Genomic DNA, 21,155 nt, shown 5'->3' on the forward strand with positions numbered 1-21,155 from the left:
AGCCAGGTGTGATCCAACAACAAAAAATATGGATGGGATCAAGCAGCCATTGTTCTCAGCAATGGTAAATATACAGCTGGTGTTTGGCTTTCCCTTTTCCATTTTTCCTTCTCTTTTGATGGTCTCTGCTCCAGCAGTCCTCAACCCCTGGTTCAAGGACCACAGTAAGTGCACAAGTATAGATATATTGAAGAGTGCTGCTCTCCTCCATTAAAGATCACATTATCACATTCTAAATATGAACTAAATGTCCAACAACAGCATTTACATTGGGCTCTGCTGTCAAGGAGTCTTACTCTCATCATGGCAAAAGGAATGACGAAGAAGTGAACTCGTCAAGTCCCTCTGAATTATGCCAGTGGACTGCTTGTCCCATACTTGGTCAAAGCCAAATGTAAAAGCCCAGACCAGTAGTAATCTTACAATTAATATTCTTATCTTGCTAGGCTGATGAGATGCAGATGGAATGTGAAATACTGAACTATAAATAGCAGTTGTGAGACTTGAATAACATGGGCTTAGTGGTAGTTCTAAGAATCAGAAAGCTGTCATGCTCTTGTTCCCAGCTTTGAAATCCTTGAAGAGGTTCAGTTTTAGTTTGTTTTGAGTTTGGGATGACACCAAGCAGTGCTAGGGAACCATAAAGTTTTGGGTAGATCCTAGGCATCCCACAAGCCAAGCAGGCACTTCAATCTGTTGGCCTATCTTCCCAGCCCCTCAAGCAGTCAGGCTTATTCACAAGGCCAGCAAATACACACACACACACACACACACACACACACACACACACACACACACACACACACACACTACACTACACTACACTACACTACACTGAAAGCGTTTCTTTGGCAATATTTAGTTTGTTCTTCAACTCCTGCAGCCACAGGCAAACAAAGCCAAAAATAAGGTTCAGGAACCAATTGAAAAGTTGGGAACCAATAAGGAATATAGAAATACAGCTTCAATATGCAGGTACTGTCAAAACCAGGGCCCTTAGAAGAAAGCAGGAGCCTCTCTGGGCTAGAATCTAGACAGGAACAGGGAATGAGTTTACAATTCACCTATCCCTGAATCTTCTGGAACAGAACAGCTCCCCAATATAAGAGAAAACTGCCCCTTTCCCAGACCCTCTGCAAAGTTCCTCCTAAAAGAAGGGTGCCTCACAAGACAATTCTTGTCCTATTCAAGATCTGCTGCTACCTCATCTCACTGCTTCTCAATCAATAATAAGAATCAAGTCTCAGCATGACCCAAGCAATGAGTTACAGCTCCTGCTGACAAAGTACCAATCCATCAAAAAAGAGAGCAGCAGGAACAGAGAAAGATGACTTGCAGTGGATTCTGAAGGTTTCAGAATAAAGGTACAAATATTAGACTGGAACAGGAATCTGCTGTTGACATGAGTATCTCTGATGACTCTGGGTTGGATGTCCTGGCAAGGAGTCCTTGGCTGATGTTGGCAGCCAGCTGGAAAGGCTCCAGGAAGTCTGGATGGAATGATTACTATTCAATGAGTCGAGATCAGGAAGGTGAGACTGTCAACACAGATTTCTATTATTTGAAACTAAGAAACCCCATGAGTTGAGTTACTTGGAAAGGGCACAGGTGAATTTGCTCTTCATCAAGGATGTGCAAATAAAGTGACAGGGGAGCATGGATGCCCTTGAGATGCATACTTGTGCCCTCGAGGCCTCACTTGTTCTAACTCCAACCTCTTACTCCCATCATCTCCAGCCATCTATAGCAGTTGTCACACTGGCATGATCAAACCTTCCATTGGCCGGATTTGGCCACTTTCTTGCCCCTCAGCTACCTGGTCCTGTAGTTCCAGTGAGAGTGAGAGGCAGGACATGTGATACTCATGTAACCTGCACTGGGCAATATGTGAGAGCTAAGGCCTGTGCAACCACCAGTAATCAGAGTGGGGCAGAGCCAGTAGAAAAATGTTCCCCCCTTGTCCTGTCCAGAGTGGACAGTTCTGATGGGTAATTCACAAAGATCCACAGGACAGCAGAGTGTCATCATCATGAGCTATTTCCAGTGCTGGCCAGTTTGCTAACACCTTCTAGTACTGGATTTCATTATTTCACTCTTGCTCTTGCTTCCCAAAGAAAGCAAAGGCACAAAAACATTTAGAGGATCCTAGAAAAATCAAATTCCAAAGAACCAAGGAGGTATGTGTCAAGATTTCGACTTCTCAGGACTCATTCCCACTGCTGAGGAAGCACTCATAAGAAGAGTCCCATCAGCAGGTAACGACCCCCAAACAACTTCACATGAAATTTCTATCACAAGCATGTAACACCTTTTGGGTATTTTTTTTCCCAGTAGAATCAAAAGCTGCTTTCACACATACCCTCCACACTGGGTCTTGCACAGCTCAATCTGGTCATCTGACACAAAGAAAGTAAATATAGAGACATGACAGTGGAAAAGAAAAAGAAAAGCTTTGATCATCTATTGAGACAGCCAAACAATCTAAAAAAACTTATGGACCAATAACAGATTACAAAGAGCCCATCACAAGGCCAGAACTGAGGATGAGCCACAGCACTGGAGACTTCTGTGGGTTTAGAGAAAATGCATCATTTATTCTAGATCTTTGAGTAGAAAGAATAACAACCTGTGTTGTTATTTACAGCTAAACAAATCAGGAATATATCAGGACTTTACAGAAATAAGGATTCATATTTTGTTGAGATCCATGTATCAAAAGGGTACATTTTTGAGAAAGGCCAGAATTTTAGCTAGAATATGGCATTTTTTAAGAATACCTTGTCAAAATTTTCCAGTGTTCTCATCTCAGAAAATCATTTATGCCCCAGTTGAGGTTACCTATGTAGTTATCATATGTCAATAAAAGATAACTGAACCTGGGCCAGAGTGATAGCACAATAAGTAAGGTAAGGTAAGTTTGACCGATGTAGGCTCGATTCCCCAGCATCTCATGTGGTCCCCTGAACATTACCAGGCATGACCCCTGAGTGCAGAGCCAGGAGTATCTACTGAGCACTGCCAAGTGTGAACAAAAAACATACAAAAATAGATAACAGAAGCAATCAAGTACACATAAACTGCAGTCCCAAGAAACATCCATGTTCTTCTATAGTTAGCATAACAGCACACTTCATATTTACTATAAAACATGTGACTCTTCACAGGGACAAAAGAACATTGGTTTTGCTTCTCACAGATGTTAATATAATTTAATGCATTATTGCCATGCAATTGACTCCTAAGTGGAGGTTAGTATTTAGGTTATTTGATCAGCAAAAAATGAAGTTAGGAGAAGGAGCTAATTAAAAAAAAGTCAATCAACAGTCAATCATTTTATCAAACCAACCATCATGTCCTAATCTGTACAAGTATTAAAATTATATTCATATAGAGACCAGAAAGATAGTATAGCAGATAAGGCTATGTCTGGCCTTGCACCTGGCCAACCCGACATTACATATGGTCCCTTAAGCACCAACAAAAGTGATTCCTGAGCAGAGAGCCAGAGAAGCCCCTGAGCAATGAGAAGTGTGACCCAAAAACAATAACAAAAATATTCATATATGCTTAATCACAGTTGCTCTATATCATAAATTATTCCAGGTCAATAACAAGTAATCAAAACCTGCATATGTAATAACTGTTGTTCACACTAAAATTTTTTATACTATTAATATCTAAGTTCCCTTCTGTGACTTTAGGCTAATTTTAAAAGGGGGAAAAATACCAAAACCTTGTTACCATGGAGACCATAAGCCGGTCAGCCCATCTGCTGAAAAGGATATAAAAATGTTTAAGTAGAATTTGATAGACCTTACTATGAAAAAAAAAATTTCCTCAAATACAATAAGGGTGCAGGGGCTACAAAGAAGATGGCAAATGTCATTTACAAATATGTGGTTTGTCATCATTTTTATACTAAGCATAATTTTCAATAATTCCTATTAAGAGGAAACTATTATCTATCTACACATTAGGATAAATGTAAAGACACTTCAGCATGGTCTTTGTTAACAATGTTTATATCATTTTTTAAAAGAAAAAAAATTTAAGGATTTGGGTTTTAAAAAACTGCTACAGATGTTTATCATAGTTTCATAAAAAATGCAATAGGGCACTTGGTAATATGAAAACTAAATAAATGCCAGGCATTTAAGACACTGAGAAAGCACAATTACAATATATTTCAACTCGAAAATAAATCTTTTTTGTTTGGATGCCACAGAGTGATGCTCAGGGGGCATTCCTAGTCTGGATTCAGAAACTGTTCCTGGAAATTCTGGAAACCATATAGGATGCCAGAGAATAAACCCAGATCTGCCACATGCAAGGCGAACACTTGACCCCCTGTGCTGTCTCTCTAGTCCCATCAACTCAAATTTTAAACCTATTTTATGCATGCACCCCATTCATTAAAATTTTACATAGAATTTACAAACAGTACTAAGATGACACTAAACAATAAAAATAAGCAGTATTATAACCACTTAAATGCCAAAATCTTCTAAATAGCCCATATATCCTTCACAGTTAACTAAGTTTATTAACATAAAACAAAATAATGCATTTTTAAGTTCTAGAAAAAAGAAAGTAAAATTACATCTTTAGTACATTATAATACTTAGACTTTCTCTTCTGGTTTTCAGAGAAATCTCTAACCTAAAAATGTATTCATTTGAAAAAGGTTTTGTAAACCTTCCATATGCCAGACTCCGATGAAGAGAAAAGCATGAGAAACTTTGATGGGAACTTGTTTTTGCCTTTAAGGACTCTAAGGTAAGACTGCACCTGGCCTACCCAGCATCCCATATGGTCCCTTGAGCACCAACAAAAAGGATTCCTGAGTGCAGAGCCAGTGTAGCCCCTGAACATTTGATCCTTCATTCAGTAATGGCTCACTGAGCACCAGCTCTATGCCAAGTATGTTTTGAAACACTGGAGCTGCACAGTGATCAGACACAACAGTGACTGTCTTCCAGAGGCTACCATTCAGCTGTCCTTTACCATCAGGGGCTGGCAATGGAGAGGGACAATTTATTAACAGGAACATAGGGCTAACCTTGCAGAATTGACTCCTGTCAGTTAATAAAGATTCCAAAAGAGGTGAATGTTTTTGGGGTCACACCAGGAAGAACTGGGGGTTACTCCTGACTTTGCACTTGAGAATCACTCTTTTTTTTTGTTTGTTTTTGGGCCACACCCGGCGGTGCTCAGGGGTTACTCCTGGCTGTCTGCTCAGAAATAGCTACTGGCAGGCACGGGGGACCATATGGGGCACCAGGATTCGAACCAACCACCTTTGGTCCTGGATCGGCTGCTTGCAAGGCAAACATCGCTGTGCTATCTCTCCGGGCCCGAGAATCACTCTTGGCCATGCTCGGGGGTGCCATATGGGATGCTGGGGATCGAACCTGGGTTCAGCCACATACCAGGCAAGTGCCTTACCCACTGTACTATTTCTCTGGCCCAAAGAAATGACTCTTGAAATGCGGCTTGAGAAATGATAAACAGCACCTCCAGACAAAAGAGGGAGCTATCATTTTAGGCCAAGAGAGTATAGCATGGAGAAATCTAGAAAAGATCTACCTCCAAGCTGGCTTGTATTTAAAGTTCTGAGACAGCTTAAAAAATTCAACATGCTGAGTTGACTTAAGCTAAAAATGGACATGGCTTCATCAGTATTAAGTTCAGGAAGCATCTTTATGCCAAGTGATTATCTGTAATTTTTTAAAACAACAGAGCACATAGATGAAGAACTTTTTCAAATTAAGTATAATACATCAATTTGAAACTAGCAATAGTCACATTTAACATCCATAACCCTTTAACAAAGGATATATGGTTAAGAGTTACAAAGAATTCAAGAGTCAATTTCTCCATTTTATGGAGAGGAGAAGCCAGTGACTTCCTCTGGTTAAAGCAAAATGGCTAAGCTAGAGGGAACTCTGGTTCCTTCTGCCAAGCCCAAATTGAGTGACAATTTGAGGGCTTTTGGAAAATAATGGCAAAATTATATGCAGTCCCAGGACTCAAACTGAAGTTGGCTGTGTGTAAGGCAAGTGCCTTAATCCTTGTACTTTCACTGACTCAATGCTGTTGATTGTTGAAAAAAATTCTTATGTATCTATTTTGTGTACTTGAATTCAAAGCACAGAGAGATGCAAGTAGTCAATCATTAGCAGATACAAATATCAGCAAGTTAACACATTGATGTCCTTAAGAACATGATCCTGGAGCCAGGATGTGGCTCAGTGGCAGAGTACTTACCTGGAAAGTATGAGGCTCTGTATCTATCTTTAACACCACCAAAAAAAGAAAAGAAAAGAAAAGAAAAGAAAAGAAAAGAAAAGAAAAGAAAAGAAAAGAAAAGAAAAGAAAAGAAAAGAAAAGAAAAGAAAAGAAAATGCTCTTCCTTATGGTTAAAGGTTCAGGACAGTCTTCCCCATCAACCTTCACACCACCTCTGGACCACATAGACCACAGCTGGAGGAGTTCTCCCTTCAAGTAATTGCTTTAGCTCTATGCTGCTGTCTGTGTAGTAAACTGGCAATCATGCCTTTGCTATGTTTACAGGAAAATTTAGCCACCACCCCCAGATTCTGGTGCCATCATCAAGTCTGACATAAGTTAGCAGAAGAACAGAATATTATGAATTTTGAATAAGCTGAGACAGAAATACAAACAAATGAATTGCTAAATATATAATTAAGCAAACAGGTTAAGTTGTGTTAGGAGATTGGAATCAGCATGGGATAATAAAACCTCTCTGTGGAAACAAAGATATGTTTTTTAAAAACACTAACAGATAATTGTGGGCAGATTTGTCAATCTGCTGCTGGGCTTAAAAAAGTCTATTCTCTACAAATGGCCAAAAGGCACATGAAAAAAAATGCTCCACATCACTAATCATCAGGGAGATGCAAATCAAAACAACTATGAGATACCATCTCACACCACAGAGATTGGCACACATCACAAAGAATGAGAACAAGCAGTGCTGGTGGGGATGTGGAGAGAAAGGAACCCTTTCCACTGCTGGTGAGAATGCCGTCTAGTCCAGCCCTTATGGAAAGTGATATGGAGATTTCTCCAAATACTGGAAATTGAGCTCCCATACGATCCAGCTATACCACTCCTAGGGATATAGCCTAGGAACACAAAAATATAATACAAAAATCCCTTCCTCATATCTATATTCATTGCAGCGCTATTTACAATAGCCAGACTCTGGAAACAACCAAGATGCCCTTCAACAGATGAATGGCTAAAGAAACTGTGGTACATATGCACAATGGAATATTATGCAGCTGTCAGGAGAAATGAAGTCATGAAATTTTCCTATACATGGATGTACATGGAATCTATTATGCTGAGTGAAATAAGTCAGAGGGAGAGCGATAGATGCAGAATAGTCTCCCTCACCTATGGGTTTTAAGAAAAATAAAAGACATTTTTGCAATAATTCTCAGAGACAAAGAGAGGAGGGCTGGAAGATCCAGCTCACAACATGAAGCTCATCATGAGGGCAGTTAGAGAAATAACTACATTGAGAACTATCATAACAAAGTATATGAATGAGAGAAGTAGAAAGCCTGTCTAGACTACAGGCGGAGGTGGGGTGGGGAGGAGGAAGAATCGGGGCATTGGTGATAGGAATGTTGCACTGGTGAAGGGGGGGTGTTCTTTACATGACTGAAACCCAACTACAATCATATTTGTAATCGAGGTATTTAAATAAAGATATTAATAATAAAAAAGTCTATTCTCAGGGCTGAAGAGATAATACAGCAAGTACGGCATTTGCCCTGTATATGACTGGCCCAGATTTGATCCTGGCATCCCATATGCCCCTGAGCACCACCAGGAGTAATCTCTGAGTTCAGAGCCAAAGTAGCCCCTGATAATCACAGAATATGCTTCCCCAACACACACACACACACACACACACACACACACACACAAATACACATACACAAACACACACACACAAATAAAGTTCAAGTGTTCTTTTTTGTTTGTTTGTTTTTGGGTCACACCCGGTGGTGCTCAGGGGTTACTCCTGGCTATCTGCTCAGAAATAGCTCCTGGCAGGCACGGGGGACCATATGGGACACTGGGATTCCAACCAACCACCTTTGGTCCTGGATCAGCTGCTTGCAAGGCAAATGCCGCTGTGCTATCTCTCCGGGCCCAGTTCAAGTGTTCTTAAGGAGGAAGTTCTCAGAACTGGGAGCATTCCCTTAACAAAATATATATTCCTCTGACATTAAAATCTCTTAGTGTGGAGTTAAAGTACTCGCTTTGCATAAAATTAACCCCAGTTTAATCTCCAGCACCACATATGACTTTCCAAATCCTGCCATGAGTGACCCCTGAGCACAGAGCCAGGAGTAAGCCCTGAGCACTACCGAATGTGGTCCTCAAAACAACCAAACAAAACTTTCACTCTAGTAAGCCCCTCGAAGGATGGTCATTGGGAAGCTGCCTCAGAGTCTAGGCTGAAGAGCAGAAGAAAATACTTGCATAGACAGGACAATGAGGATGAGTAGGGAAATTCTATATTAGATTCAGGAACCCCAACCCCACCAATATTAGTGCCCAGAATCAAGGATGAGGAACCAAGTAAGGAACCCCAAGCAAGCTGTGTGGAGGAAACTGAGCTCAAATAAGGAGGCAGGCAGGAGGTGGGGGACACAAGTCTTAAGGAGCTGATGAAAAATAGAGATGAAGAAAAATCAGTGGTAGGACCTCGCCTGTCCCCAATATTCCCACTATCGGCCTTATGGCAACTCTCCTGTTCTCGTCCCCATGCCTACAGCACTACTCACCAACCACCACCTTACCATTCGCAGCTGCAACATCTAGAATCATCACACCATTACCAGTCTTACCACAAACACTTCTGCCCCCCTACTCCCTCCCCCTGCCAAAGACACCCCCATGTCCCTCCATTACAAAGGAACTGACAGAAGCTTTACATTTTTACTTTGCCCTGTGAGTTTGAAATAGAAAGCAGCTGTAATGGACTTAAATGATAGCCCCAGTGCCCAGCTGACAGCATCCTGGTCAGAGCTTTGTCTCAAGGTTTTGGTTTTTTGAGGTCATACTAGTTTGCTGTGTAATGGTCAATGTATAGCCTCAAATCTCAAGAATCATTGCACTCCACACCAACTCCATCACCAAAGTCTGCTTTTCATCCACCGCCATCCACTCAGCTCTTTATCTGTCATGCTGTACTTCTGACAATCTGCTAGAACCCAATCCTTGGGTTTCTTTGCTTTTCTTCTTCTTTTTTTCTTTTGGCTTTTGGGCCACATTGGTGGTGCTCAGGGTTTACTCCTGGTTCTGCACTCAGAAATCACTCCTGGCAGGCTTGGGGATATGGGATGCCAGGATTCGAACCACCATCCATCCTGAATCAGCTGCGTGCAAACCCAGCTACACCCTACTGCCCTACTGCTGTGCTCTCTCCAACCCGAAAATATGACCTAAATTGTTTTGTTTGTTTGTTTGTTTTGTTTGGGGGCCATACTTTGGCAACACTCAGGGTTTTCTTTTGGTTCTGTGCTCAGAAGTTGCTCCTGGCAGGCTTGGGGGACCACGGTCAGTCCTGGGTCGGCTGCTTGCAAGGCAAATGCCCTACCGCTGTGCTATCTTTCTGGCCCTCTTGGGTTTCTTTTTTTTATTTTGCTTTGCTCTTTCATTGGTGTAGTTTCGTTACACATTTGGTCAAAATCTTTAGTGATTTGCTTTTCTCTGGCATTTTTCATTCAGTATAATCCCCTTTGGGTCCTTCTCTGCTGGTCTCCTTTTTTGGAGCTGAGTTGTCTATTTCAAACATCTCTAATTCCTCAACCCACTTCTCCCATCGCCAAAGAGAGGGTCTGGAGAGAGAGAGAGGATTTCCATACCTAAAAGATAGTGCCACTAAATAAAATAACCTTCATCCAGGATATATGTGCAGATATATGTGCAGATATATGTCATGTCTCATTTTTCAAAATTCTTTCAACACCCAAGGAGTAAGAGCTATCTCTAAGACATCTCCTCATACAAGACCATGAATAAGGGAACATGAACAATGTCCTTCTACCTGCCCCACTGTTGACTTTCATGCCTCCTCAGCTTTCAAGCCTCACTGGAAAAAATAAGAACGCAGCCAAGTCCTCCAGGGGCCCGTGAACAGTGTGAAACCCTGTGTGAAGCATTCCAGAGCACTCCAGGAAGAATAAATGGATTCTGCCTGGGGGTGTCAGAAAAGACATAACAGAGGATGTGACATTTATGAAATTGTCAAGAAAGGAGTAGGAGTTCACCAGAAAAAGCAGCGGAAGGGAGAGTATTTTGGGCACCATGTGGAGCACAAACAAATACACTGGCTGTATTGACTTACCTACCCCAAAGCACCCTGCTAGTCCAACACCTTGAACCCTCTGACATGATGGAAACACCAGCTCTACTTCCAAGGGATGGCCAAACTGCCCACTAGGCTCTTGTCATCTACTGAGCCCTACATTGACACCCTTCTCAGTCTTTACTAACTCTGTCTTCTATACCAATGCCCATCCTGCCACTTCCCAAGGAAGTAGAAATAAAAAGATTAGCTCTTGACTGGGGATGTGGCTCAGTGGTAGAGTCATGGAGTGTGAGGGCCTAGGTTCAATCCCTAGCACTTACAAAAACAAAAGATCTGCTCTGTAAAAACTCAAGTATGCTACACTAGGAAACAAAAGCTGCAATCTCATTGGATGAAGAGCTGAGGCCAAGAATTGCCCACTGAGGCTGAAAAAGAGACTACTAAAAGTGATCACTGAGCTCAGAGCCAGGAGTAAGGCCTGATCACTGCCAGTTGTGAGATAGGGAAAGGAATAAGAAATAGAAGGGCAAGAAGGAGGAGTGGAACAAGAAGGACAAAGAGAGAATCATGAGACTAGATGCTTCCATTGCTTCCTAAATCAACAGTATTGATTCAATCATGTTTTCAGGTTCAAAAATAGGCATCTATGAACATCCACTTAAGTGTTTTTGAGAAACTACAGTCTACTTTCTGAGATCTTTAGTCCTTGGATAGCTTTTAAACCTTTTTTTAGAATGTGCACTTCAATACCTTGCTTCTTAAAGGAAAATGTCAAGTCTATCCTTGGCAAGATTTCACAAAGTCAAGGTTCTACCCAGATTCATTCTCAGCTAAATTCTTACTAAGCTACTGTATCTCAAAATAAATATCATTCACTTACCCATCATTATTTATCAAACATATATTCTATGTGATACCTCTGCTGTTTACCCAAAATGTGCCATGATAAGAAGTTCCCTAACTTTTTGAAGCTGACATTCTACAGAGGGTTGATAGGAACAGCACAATTTATTTATTTTGTTTTGCTTCTGTGTGGGAGTCATGCTTGGTCATACTTAGGAGTTATTCCTAACTCAGCCCTCAGGAATTAGTCCTGGTGAACTTGATGACCATGGAATACTGGGGATCAAACCCAGATCAGTTATGTGCAAGGCAAATGCCCTACGTGTTGTACTATAAATAAAGTCATTCATAATAGTAATGGAAAGTGATAACAAGCAAACAATAGTGGGGGGTGTCCTGCCTTAGATGGACAAACAGAAGTAGTCTCTTTATAGCAGTGATGTTGAGCAAAGATAAGAAAACCATAAATAACTGGAGGAAAGGGCTGGAGAAGTAGTACAGGGATTAGTATTTACCTTGCACATGGTCAACCCAGATTTAATCCCCAGCACCACATTTGGTCCCCCAGAGCGCTGCCAGGAGTAATCATTGAGTGAAGCGCCAAGTAAGTCCTGAGCACAGGCTGGTATGGTCCAACCCTACCTTCCCCCAAGAAAATAACTGGGGGAAGTCACTCCTGGACAGAGTACAGAAGTTCAAGTCCCAGTATAGAATTACCTTTCAATTAGGGATGGGAAACATGCAACCTACTGCATGTATAGAACCTACAAAATCCTGTGGTCTGACTCTGCTCTGTGATGAGGCATATTTGCTATCTACAGCCTATCTACTGGTACTGTATGGTCCAGAAATGATAATATAAATGCTCAAATGGCTCTTGGCAAAAAAATGGTTCCCATCACTAGTTTAGTCAAAGATTAAAAAAAAGTCAGGGCTGGGGAAGGGGTAAGGAGGAGTGGTAATCAAGAGAATCAAAAGATATAATAAGAGTATCTTTTAGCCATCTGTATTTCTAAAAGGCACATGAAAAAATGCTCCACATCACTAATCATCAGGGAGATGCAAATCAAAACAACTGTGAGGTACCATCTCATGCCACAGAGAATGGCACACATCAGAAAGAATGAGAACAAGCAGTGTGGCGGGGATGTGGAGAGAAAGGAACTCTTATTCACTGCTGGTGGGAATGCCATCTGGTCCAACCTTTGTGGAAAGCGATATGGAGATTTCTCCAAAAGCTGGAAGTTAAGCTCCCATATGATCTAGCTATACCACTCCTAGGGATATATCCTAGGAACACAAAAATACAATACAAAAATCCCTTTTCACACCTATATTCATTGCAGCGTTGTTTACAATAGCCAGACTCTGGAAATAGCCTAGATGCCCCTCAATAGATGAATGGTTAAATAAACTATGGTACATAAATACAATGGAATATTATGCAGCCATCAGAAGAGATGAAGTCATGAAATTTTCCTATACATGGATGTATATGAGATCTATTATGCTGAGTGAAATAAGTCAGAGGGAGAGAGATAAGCATAGAATGGTCTCCATCATCTATGGGTTTTAAGAAAAATGAAAAACATTTGTGTAATGATTCTCAGAGACAAAATAGAGGAGGACTGGAATGTCCAGCTCCTGACATGAAGCTCACCACAGTGATCATTTAGTGCAATCACAGAAATAATTACACTGAGAACTATCATGACAAAATGTGACTGAATGAGGGAAGTAGAAAGCCTGTCTAGAGAACAGGCTGGTATGGGGTGGGGAGGAAGGACACTTGGGATATTGGTCTTGGGAATGTTGCACTGGTGAAGGATTTTATACATACATACATACATACATATATATATATATTAAAAAAGAAAATAAAAGATAAGGCCTCCCAATTCTTACCACAGGCTGTGTTTTTTACACTGACTGTTTAGAAAGAGGAGGTACAGTAAATGCACCCCATATACACCTCAACCTAGGCCCTTTGCCTGGTCTGTATTGTGAATTGCGGGACCAAAAAAACTATAATAAGAGTATCAAAGTTTGATCATTATAGAACCTTGAAGATCACAAGAAAGAATATAGATTGTATTTTAGCACAATTGAGATCCATAAAAAGGTTTAATGCAGGGGAATGTGAATGTCTGATTTCCTTTTTGAAAGGTAACAATGCGGATCCAAGGGATAGCTCATTGTTTAGAGCTCCTGCTAAACAACTAAACAGGTCAGTCCAAAAGCTTGCTCTCTAGAACTTCCTCATGTGCTGAGTAGGGTCCTAGAGGCATGGCTGTTTGTGCCAGGCATATTTGCTTTTTGTGATCTTTAGTTTCTGACTACAATACAGTGTTTGGGCACCACAGTTATAAAGGAACTACCCCCCTGTGAGCACTGCAACAACAACAACAACAACAACAAAAATACATCTGCACCAAAGCCTCAGGAAGTGTGACCCAAACTAGGCCTGCATATGAGCACCTCAATGACCACAAAAGCAATTGACTCAGATATGCTCGAGCACCCAAACTAAAGGAGTGATCCCCAGTGATCATGCACGAAAACACGAAAAGAAATAATGATGACTCCCAGTCCCCTCTGTGGCCTTAAATGCAGGCAATGCACAATTGATATACAACCCTCTGCTACACACAATTTTAAAACAAAAAGTGAGACCTTCCCTCCTGTTATGTTCATAATACAATAAAGTAAAGCAAAGCAGAAAGAAAAATTAAAAGAAAATTAGAAGATGGACATGACTGTTAACAGGGCATCTCAGTAACCAGAGGAGATGGTGGTGGTGCTGTCTATAAGTTAGGGTAGGGATGGGTAGGATGACAAGACATGGAGGGCTTTGACATAGTTTTGCAAGACATACGGCTGCAACAGATTCTTTAGATCCATTGTTTCTGTTCATTCTAAAAATCTGTAAATGACACTATTTTGAAAAGTCTGCTGCATGTGAAAAATCCCAAGTTTATCTACAGTAGGAATGTTTCTGAATTCTGGAAGATACTACTAGAGCTGCTGTGGAGAGAGAGCATGAGAAGAAAATGGGGAACTGATCCAGAGATCTGTCACAAATAGGTTGATCACTAATGATAGCTGCATTTTCATTTTAGCATTTCATGCTGAAATCAAACTTCAGAAAGCAGGAAGGTGAAGAGGCTGTCTCCCTAACTGACCCCAATAGCCATTCTTTTCTTCCTTCCAGAAATAGTGTCATAGCAATTTTTAGCTTTCACATGGTTACTCAGCTAAACAGCACATTTCTGTCTCCTTTAAGCTAGATGAGCCTCGTGATGAAGCACAGGCCAATGAACTGTGTGCAGAAAAAATAGGTTCCACTTCTGGGTCATTCCATTAGAAATGAAGCTGCTTATTCTCCTCTTGCCCCCTTTGAACTGCCTGAGAAATAGTGACGACAGTCACATTGGACCCTAAAATGGCATCTAAATGTTGAGAATGACAGAGATTATTCCTGCTGCCTTAGATCACTCATCTCTTAGAATAAAGACATGTACCCATACTGAGGAGTCTATCGAGATCTATCTTCAGTCTGTTCAGTAACAAATAAATATACACCCCACCTTTTGGTTCCAATAGCACAACAGGTAAGCACAAACCGATGCACAGTCTATACCCACAGTCAATACATAATCTACCATGTCATTCATTCCTCTTCTGCAGCGAACAACTGCTCCAGAAAACAGCAACTCTACAGGGCTGAAAACAACAGCAAGCAAATTTCCAGTTAACCCTGGAGATAGAGGAATATGCATTTAAACAAGTCTTATTATTGTTGTTGCTTGGGAAGGTTTTGTCATTGCAGCATCATCTAACCTACTCTGATTGAAACATCCTGATTGAAAATGATTCTAAAAACCATCCCCTGGCTTATATGAGAGCAAAGAAACACAACAAACAGAAGAGTTCTGGAAAATAATCAATAGTTAAGTCCCACTCCCAAAAGTCTGATTTAATTAGTCTGGAGTGCAGCTGAGGCTACAGAATTTTGATATATTTTCTTGATGATTCAAATATGCAGAATTCCAGAGGGCAGGGAGGTAGCTCAAATACTAGAGTACATGCTTCACATGTGGGAGCCTTTAGTGCCCATCACTACAAGCTCGCCAAAGCACCTTGCCAAATGCAGCTTATAAATTTTAAAACATATTTTTAAAAGATTGAAAATACCATATATTTATGTAGCATATAGCAGTAGCTTCTACATATGTACTTTTATTGTGCTTTATTCCAGCATGGTGAGGGACATTATATGGATACTAAATAATATCTTTTTTTTTTGGATGCTTGGAACTTAGTTTAATTTTTTTTAATATCTTTCTTTTTTAATCGAGTTTCCCACATCTGGGGAAATCGCAGGGATCAGCACATCCGGAGTGCAATGGATAAGCCTCGCCCTGGTGAAACCACCTTCGTGATCATGGTATCTCCCCTGCCAGGTAAGTATACTAAATAATATCTTAAGAAATAACTCCAAAATTATGATAGGGTGTCAATCATCTTACAGTGTCAACTCTGTGAGAACACAGAAGAAATTTCTCTCTTGCGTCAGTGTGTTTTTCCTAAACAAGTTTACTTTACCCTTTAACACTGTAATACTATGGCAATCTTTCTTTCCTTCTGAATAATCTTGGGATATTAAAAATTAAACTTGAGGTACAGAATCAGCAAGTGACCATGACTTCACTGGTAAAATTATGTTTGCTCTATCTCACCTTTATTTTCACTTGAATTCATGTTACTCACCTACAATATTAGGCAAATTAAGTTATGTCATTTCCAGAACAAAACTCTGTGTGTGTTATTAAAACTGTGGAGTATGTGTCACTAACTGGAGGAGGAACACATAAGAAAACAATCAAGAACACCTACTCAGGCCATAAGAACTAACAAGGTTTGTTATAGAATATTTCCAACAGAATTAGGGAGTTGACTTAAAGCAGCAGAGCAGAGATCTAGCATGTCTGAGGCCCTAGGTTCAATCCTTGGCATGCCAAGGACCACATAAGTGTTGACTCTGAGCGCTGGGCCCAGAGCCATTGGGCCAACAACTGCCAGGTGTGGCCCCCAGATCACCCAATCTGCTGATGTGGTTCCTTATAAATATTTCATCAATGTTTATTCGTTAAATTGTTCGTGTTACATAAGAACAGACATTCCCTCAGCATTGAAGAGAGTGGGTGGGTCTGAAATTAATAGAAACAAATATTCCTGCCTTATTTATGTAAACACATGGGAAGCCATGCTATGTGTAAAATTTTACATGTGTAAAATACCATACCCCTGAAAACCTATGATGAGCAAGAAAGGAAACACCTTAGGCAATATGCTGGGGATCCTACCAATCTCATGGTTCCACTCACCTTCAACTAAGTTCTGTATGGTGACTTTTATTGTCCATTATTACAGATTTAAAGGGCATTAGCTCCTGCCAGTCCTGGTGGCTGTAATAATAGTACTAGCAGGAACTCCACCATTCCTCAGCCTCTTTCTTTTTCATAGCTTCCAAGGTACATATCTTGGAACCATCTCTCACTACATCCCACACTCACTCACGCCAAACATCCTACTCATGGCTTTGCAGATCCTGCATGCTGTGTGCAGAGGCTTGAAAAAGAGTGATTCCAGCTCTATCCCAAATTATTCCTCTTCATGAGGATAATAATTACTAAATAACAAGATAATATCTTCATTATCATCTCTTCATGGCATTCTATTAAGAATTCAGAAATACTTGGTATTGTGTAACTCTGTATCATGAGTTGATCACAGCAGCTAAGTTCCACAACTTTGGAATATAGGATTGCTACTCAAATCATTGTATTTCCCATATATCACTGTGAACTATAACAAAAAGCTCTACATTACTAAAACAAACAAACAAACAAACAAAAAACTCAGCCCATGTTACAGAAAAGCAAGAGAACCTAAGAACAGTCCTTCAAACATTCTTGTATTCATTCTTAGAGATATTTCATAAACTCACTGTCTAGTTAGTTATTTGAAACTTATTATATCATTAAAAAACAAGATGATGGGGCCGGGAAGGTGGCGCTAGAGGTAAGGTGTCTGCCTTGCAAGCGCTAGCGTAGGACGGACCGCAGTTCGATCCCCCGGTGTTCCATATGGTCCCTCCAAGCCAGGGGTGATTTCTGAGTGCATAGCCAGGAGTAACCCCTGAGTGTCAAACGGTTGTGGCCCAAAAACCAAAAAAACAAAACAAAACAAAACAAGATGATGGGACCAGAGGGATAGAACAAAGGGTTTAATCCTTGGCACCACATACAGTCTCCTCAAGAACTGCCAGGAGTGACTAGAGCCAGGAGTAGTTCCTGGCTGAGCACAGCAGTCTTGCCCAACACGTACCCACTCACACACACCCCAAAATCACAAGGTTAAAACAGAAAGCAATACTCTCAAATTAAGCAACATAAGCCCAGTTAGGGAGTTGGAGCACAGTGGATAAGGCACTTGCCTTGTACACGACTGACACGGGACTGAGCCCTGGTATCCCATATGGTCCCTGAGCCCACCAGGAGTGATTTCTGAGTGCAGAGCCAGAAATATTCTGACTATCACTGGGTGTGGCCAAAAAAATTAAAGCCCAATTGGGTAGGCTAGAGAGATAGTACAGTGCGAAGGACGATTGTCTTGCATGTAACTGACCCCAGTTCAATCCCCGCACCACATTTGATTCCCCTAACACTGTCAGGAATAAGTCCTGAGAATAGAACCAAAAATAATCCATGGACAACTCCATGTGTTGCCTCAAAATAACAAAATTCCAGGTGATGGCAACAGTAACACTTGTGAGGATCCTTGGTGTCACTGAATTGTTCACTAAAAATTAAGAGGGCAGAGAAGAGAGCTAAGAGCAAGGAGCACATACTTGACCTGCAGGGGCACAAAGGTTTGAACTCTGACACTGTGTGGTCCTCTGAGCACCACTCAGAGCATTTCCTACCTGAGCACCATGAGGTAGGCACCTGAAAAAAAAAAAAAAAAGAGGGCCCGGAGAGATAGCACAGCGGTGTTTGCCTTGCAAGCAGCCGATCCAGGTGGTTGGTTCGAATCCCGGTGTCCCATATGGTCCCCCATGCCTGCCAGGAGCTATTTCTGAGCAGACAGCCAGGAGTAACCCCTGAGCACCGCCGGGTGTGGCCCAAAAACCAAAAAAAAAAAAAAAGGGAAGGAAGGAAGGAAGGAAGGAAGGAAGGAAGGAAGGAAGGAAGAAGGAAGGAAGGAGGAAGGAAGGAAGAGGGAGGGAGGAGGGAGGGAGGGAGGGAGGGAGGGAGGGAGGGAGAGAGAGAGAGAGAGAGAAGAAAGAAAGGAAGAAGAAAGAAGAAGAAAGAAAGAAAGAAGAAAGAAAGAAAGAAAGAAAGAAAGAAAGAAAAGAAAGAAGAAGAAGAAAGAAGAAAGAAAGAAAGAAAGAAAGAAAGAGAAAGAAAGAGAAGAAGAAAGAAAGAAAGAGAAAGAAAGAAAGAAAGAAAGAAAGAAAGAAAGAAAGAAAGAAAGAAAGAAAGAAAGAAAGAAAGAAAGAAAGAAAGAAAGAAAACAAGTGGCTATGTTAGCAAAAAAGTCACATAACAATTTACTGCAGCTCTTTAAAATCTGTACTTAATTCATAAAGTGAATGACATGTGATCCACACGGAGAAGCAGAAGGAGTCTACCTTCCCACCTGCTGTCTGATCCACACCAGTGGCCTTCCTGGAAGGGCATTTTAACTGCTTCTGTTGCTTCTCCCTCCAGCTACTACTAATATCAAAAATGTCTTTTCCCTGTGCATTTTCACATTCTCAGCTACAGAAAGACTGAGTCAATCATCTCAGGAATGACTAAACAGCTTCAAGCTACCGTCTAGCGACTGCATTGATGCATGAATATTTTAAGTGAGTAAGATTCAGGAAGTGCTTGCATTTGTGATATATATATGTGTGTATGTGTGTACTGTATGTATGTATTTGTGTGTTGTACTTTGCAGGAAGAGTGGGGGCTACATACACAGGACATCACCTGTGGTATCCTTTTCCATTTTGCAGGCGCTACTATGTGAGAAACCATTGTTGAGCAAATCGATAAATAAAGAACCTGAATCACTATGGACAGACACTGCTGGTGCCATGATAGGTACAAAACCATGGGCTAAGCAAGCACACAGAGTTAGTATAGAAACACATGTAGAGCAGGACAGATAGATAGCACAGTGGGTAGGGTGTGCCTTGCATGCAGCCAACCTGGTTTCGATCTCCAGGATCCCTGAACACTGAATTACCAGGAGTAATTCCTGGGTGTAGAGCCAGAAGTAACTCCTGAGCATTGCTGAGTGTGACCCCAAAACAAAAACAAACAAACAAAAAAACACATGTAGTGCTAAAAGAGTTGCAGAGAAAAAAACAGAGGCCCTGATAAAGTCACAAACTTCTAAAACTTGCCATACCTACCCTGCTTCTAGATGTTTCCCTTGCAAGAGCAAAATGATTAGTTTTGGTCAACTGGTGTTTGGTGTCTATTGAATTGCAACTGAAAGATTACTAACATATACAGCTTCAAAACAAGGTTTTCACCAGATCAAGTTTGATTCTCATTCACTTGTCATTCCCAAACCATCTATCATTAACCACTGTCCTCCAATCTAACTTCTCAGTGCTCTCCTCCAGCCTCTATCCAAATACCTATTCACCTGCCCTATTATCTAAAGTGCTCCAGGCCTCAACACTATCTTGAAACTTTCTCATTTCTGACAGTGGAAGAATCATCAAAAATTCATAGAAACAAGAATTCTGGGGCTGAAGACCACCCTATCAGGGCTTTGCCCTTCCCTACCTATCCATCTGGACTTCAAGAGTGCAGTGGGTTCCACACATGCTCTCACATTTAGTCTCAACTATGAAACCCATATCTTGTTCCTGTCAGTTTTCTGGTGGCTACTGTTAGCAACAAAATCAGTTGTGGTGGAAGGCTTGGACAATGCAGGCCTTTTGGGCAGATTTATGCATTGGTCATAATTGGGTTTGTCCTGCCTGTACTATCTATAAATCACTTGCCAGAGGCTACAGCAGTTCAGTCCCTGACACTACATATGGTTTCCTGAGCATCTTGGTAGCAACCCCTAAACACAAAGCCAAGAGCAGCCCTAAGCAAGAAGAAGTGTGACCTAAAAAAATTCCTAAATAGGAGCAGGAGCAATAGCACAGCAGTAGGGCATTTGCCTTGCACGAAGTGACCCAGTATGAACCCAGGTTGTATCCCCAATCTCTGGCATCCCATATCCTCTGAGCCTGCCAGGAGTGATTTCTGAGTGCAGAACCAGGAGTAACCTCTGAGCGTCACCAGTGTGCTCCCCCCCCCAAAAAAAAAAAAAACCTAAATAAATAAAATTACCTGCTACCACATTAAAAAATTGACTCCCATGGGCAGTAGAGTAAGTTGTTTGTTTTGCAAGCTGCCAATATTGATTTGATTCCCAGCACTATTTATGGTACTCCAAGTGTCACCAAAAGTCATTCATGAGCATAGAGTCAGTAACAAGAATCAGTAATCAAGCTGTGCTTGAGCACAGCTAAGTGTGTTTCCTCTCTCAATAAACTGATCCCCAGGTCTAGAGATGTTATTCAGCAGTATCACATGTTTCCTGGGTTTGATCTCTACCACCACAAAAAATAAGCAAATAAACAATGACACCAATATATATACCGAATTTTCTGGCATATAAGACGACTTTTGAAACAAAAAAAAGTCAACCGAAAATCAGGGGTCGTCTTATACGCCGAGTATATCCTGAAAAATGTTTCAATATGCCACTAAACAAAAATTGTCTGAATATTGCCACAAAACGAATTTTCCACTCGATCCTGCACCAATCACTGCAAGACTGCTCAGACCGCCTCTCTAACTCAGCTAATCCAAGTAGGCTTTTTATGCATGCAAAT

At 41.1% G+C, this 21,155-nt stretch overlaps 1 protein-coding gene, 1 non-coding gene and 1 pseudogene across 3 annotated transcripts in view; 1 reads left to right on the forward strand and 2 right to left on the reverse strand.

The window, feature by feature from the left end:
- The window catches only part of CACNB4 (calcium voltage-gated channel auxiliary subunit beta 4), a 356,270-nt gene that overhangs the window by 323,294 nt on the left and 11,821 nt on the right, over positions 1 to 21,155 (reverse strand). The window lies entirely within an intron of this gene.
- On the forward strand, positions 13,089 to 13,221 carry LOC126010107 (small nucleolar RNA SNORA51). Its single transcript, XR_007496244.1, has one exon. It is a non-coding gene; the product is annotated as a small nucleolar RNA SNORA51 (small nucleolar RNA).
- On the reverse strand, positions 15,544 to 15,671 carry LOC126010305 (uncharacterized; annotated as a pseudogene).

The sequence above is a fragment of the Suncus etruscus genome, chromosome 5 (assembly GCF_024139225.1).
Source record: "Suncus etruscus isolate mSunEtr1 chromosome 5, mSunEtr1.pri.cur, whole genome shotgun sequence".
Taxonomy (NCBI): domain Eukaryota; kingdom Metazoa; phylum Chordata; class Mammalia; order Eulipotyphla; family Soricidae; genus Suncus; species Suncus etruscus.